The sequence below is a fragment of the Sphaeroforma arctica genome (assembly GCF_001186125.1).
Source record: "Sphaeroforma arctica JP610 unplaced genomic scaffold supercont1.81, whole genome shotgun sequence".
Classification (NCBI taxonomy): Eukaryota; class Ichthyosporea; order Ichthyophonida; genus Sphaeroforma; species Sphaeroforma arctica.
The window spans coordinates 84,631-88,200 of NW_014040477.1; positions in this window are offsets into that span (position 1 = coordinate 84,631).

Here is a 3,570-nt window from a genome sequence, read left to right on the forward strand (position 1 = left end):
CCTTGAATCCGAACTCCGGGACCTTAAATCCCAAACCCGTGCACCTATAGATGAAGACAAACCCGACACTTTCCGATTTGGCTCCACAAGCCCGCCTGTTCCGCCTGCGAAAAGACCGCGGTCACAAGCGCCCAATAGCAGCAGTGAGCCTCCCAGCTACCGCTCAAAAGTGGACAAACCTGCAAAACCGAGCCCTAAAAAACGCCCGACCCCACCAGCTTCTCAGTCCCAATCGTAGCCACCAGTACCCAAACACCTTTTGACGAAAGTGGTGGGCCGCCCGATGCCGGACAAAACTCTTCATGAAATGGATGACATAACTGCGGTTTGGCTCTCCTTCAGAGCAATTTTCCCTAACGGCAAGCCCCCATCCCAATCAGTATTTGAAAAATACTGGCATGCCCAACCAGCCCTCAATCGCCACCACTTTCTCTGGTATCTTCCGTCTAAATCGGTATCTCAACCAAATCGCCGCGGAAGCTCCACCAGTTTCATCCGCCTTTGTGTTCCTAGCGACTCTGTCGCCCAGGTGAAACGACAAGCAGCCCTTACGTGGAAATGGCAGCTTGATGAAAACATCGAACCCCGCTCCCAACAACATCCCGACGCAACGAAAGCAGCTCTAATTCACTATCTCCGCACCAAGCGGGAGGCCCGCTGCACACATGAACGAGCGCCAAAAAAAATTGCACGCAGCATGGATGCACTACTGAGCCCACTTGTCAACTCCACTAACGCAGACATCCTCCAATCTACCGCGGACCGTCTCCATTAGGCTTACCAAGCAAAGCACGATAAAAACCTCTTCTCACTTAACCCGCGAATCCCGGTAAACGCCAAAGAATCAGCGCGTGCGGAACCCGGACGACTTCATATACCAACGGTCTCCCCGACACAATCATCCGACACGATGGATAGCAATACGCAGCCTCAGCTTTCCACGACGGACTCTTCGACGACAGGCAATGATATAGGAATGGCTGACATCGTCAAAGAGGAGAGCCCAGTAGTATTGACCGATGATGAACAATGTTAGGCCCAATGAGGATGACGCTCTTCTACCCACAAGGACTCAACATGGACAACGCAGCACATACAGATAAGTGTTTGAACGTTATATCGATTTTAAGTCAGGTTGATGTTATGTGTGTGGTTGAAACCTGGCATAACACCACATTTCTTAATCATATACGCTCGAACACACACTACCATATCCTACACCACACTACATTGTATCATACATACTTTCCATTTTTGAAATAAATAATATTATCCCTATGAAAAAAATCAATAAAAATAAACAAAAACAAAAACAGAAACCTCGAAAATTGAGGTTCGGTACGATCTAAAAATTAAGACAAAATAAAATTTAAACAAATTAGACCGAGCTCAGCTCATACCGCCCCGCGGGTAGTAATGTTTCACAAGTTATCTCATATAATAGTCTCGTATTTATTATTTTGAGTTTACGTTTTCAGTCCGTATTATATTTTTCCAACTAAAACGCGCGGGGTGGGTTTTTTGCATTAAAATATGAGACCCTGGCCGTGCCTGGGCCTGGTATAGGCCCGGACAACACAAAATACTGGACGGAAGAAAGGGGACCTCTTTTGTTGTCCATAGTCAAAAAGATACCTCCAGGGTTTCTAGTACCCTATAGATAAGAAATTCTACTATGATATGTATAATAATTTAGTATTTAAACGCACTAGTTATCGACCATGCATAGTGATAGCAATAGTGAAGGATTGTCAATTAATCGTAGACAAGAACCACAGGTAATAGACTTTAGAAACCTTGATGGCATCAGAAAATTATGTGCATGTCCCATTCCGCGTGTAAATAATACTAGATGCATATATAAGGAAGACCACTGTTTCCAAGTGCCTACAAATTCTAAGTATGAAGTACGTAGGATATGGATAAATGGTCTATATCCGAAGCTAGACAAGCAAGGATTAGATAATATTATCAATGAAGAAAAATTCCTCTATGTCAATCTGGAAAAATGGAAGATTGAGTCCAGGTGCGGATGCAGTGCCGCAACCGATACACGTATGGACCGAATTACGATACTTGCACAAAGTTCCTAATCATGAGAAGCATAGACTACAATGTATTCGCACCCTAGACGATGATACGTGTGGAGAGGACTTATACAAAAGTGGGCTGGGACTGTCAAACAACGAAACTGTGCGCAATACTGTCCTCAATATACTGGTCCGGGAAACAGTTAAGAAAGCAAAAATTAAACGTAGATACCAGGAAAATATTACTGCTATGGCTAAAGAAAAAACCCGTACGCTTGCGATATGATTACGTACCATCACTATCGTGATGAACAGATGTACAATATTGCATCTGACAGTGTTAGGGTTAAACCTGGAGAACTCCCTTCATTCCTGCCTGTATATAACGAAACACTTAGTAGTACACAATCTTCACGCTCCACACCAATTGAAAGAAGAGACACAAATAAGCGAAGACAATTAGTGTCAGAAAATACTAAAAATACACCGATGAATACACAAATGTAACAAAGGGTTGTAGATATTGTTACGCCTATATAGCGTGAACAGCAGGTGGCGGCTCAGGTACTGAGTGATTCCCCTGTCACAATTACACCATTCGTACCACTTGCAATAGCACAACTGTATATAGAGCAGCTGAACAGTGATAGAGCCCTTTGTCTTTCGGTCACCGGCGTGCCTGATATGACGAGCGTTAGATTATTATATGAGCTATGGGATGCCATTGCACCATTCTTTAAAATGAGACACTATACGCCAAGAGTACGTACTCGTCTGGCAACGGAATTCTTTCATGAGGAGCAAAAAGCCCAGCAAGATGATGAAACTACTATCACTCGAGAGGTATACAAAGATAGGTCCTTTAATGCTGCTAGCCATAAGCTTAGCCTATTCGAACAATTCCTATTGTGGCTGACAATGAAAAGGTACACACGATATACACCGGCGTGGGTAAAACATCTGCAAAGAACAATTACATAACATGGTCCTTCGCATTGCAGAGTTAGTAAGACAGTATCAACCTATCCACAGTCATGGTCCCGGATGATGTTCAGACTAAACTGGGACTACAACCAAATTGCTCACCACACTTTTCCGACTGTACGGAGAAGGGTTTAGAGGATCCATATTCGATTGCACCCGCACTACATTCCTGTTTCTACTCTCAATACAAATCTAAAGTAACTACAAAACGCCTTACCGTGGCAGCCTCGAATACATACATTGAGATCGTAAGCCCTTCGTATTCAGGTTCAGCTACCGACAACCAAATAGCTGCATCAGAAATGTTAGGGGCACGGTTAAAATGTGGCTATGGCTCAGTGGTCCTAATCTCTGCTGAGGACCTAACAGATAAATATGAACTCGAAGTCAATGGAGTTCATGTGATGTGCCCTGTAGGAAGAAATAGAGAAAATAGTACACTTTCGATCACATAAAGAAACAAGCGGATAAACAAATAGCAGTATTTAGGATTCACATAGAACGGAACAATGAGGAGCTACAAAATTATCGTGCATGGGACGGCGGACTTTTGACA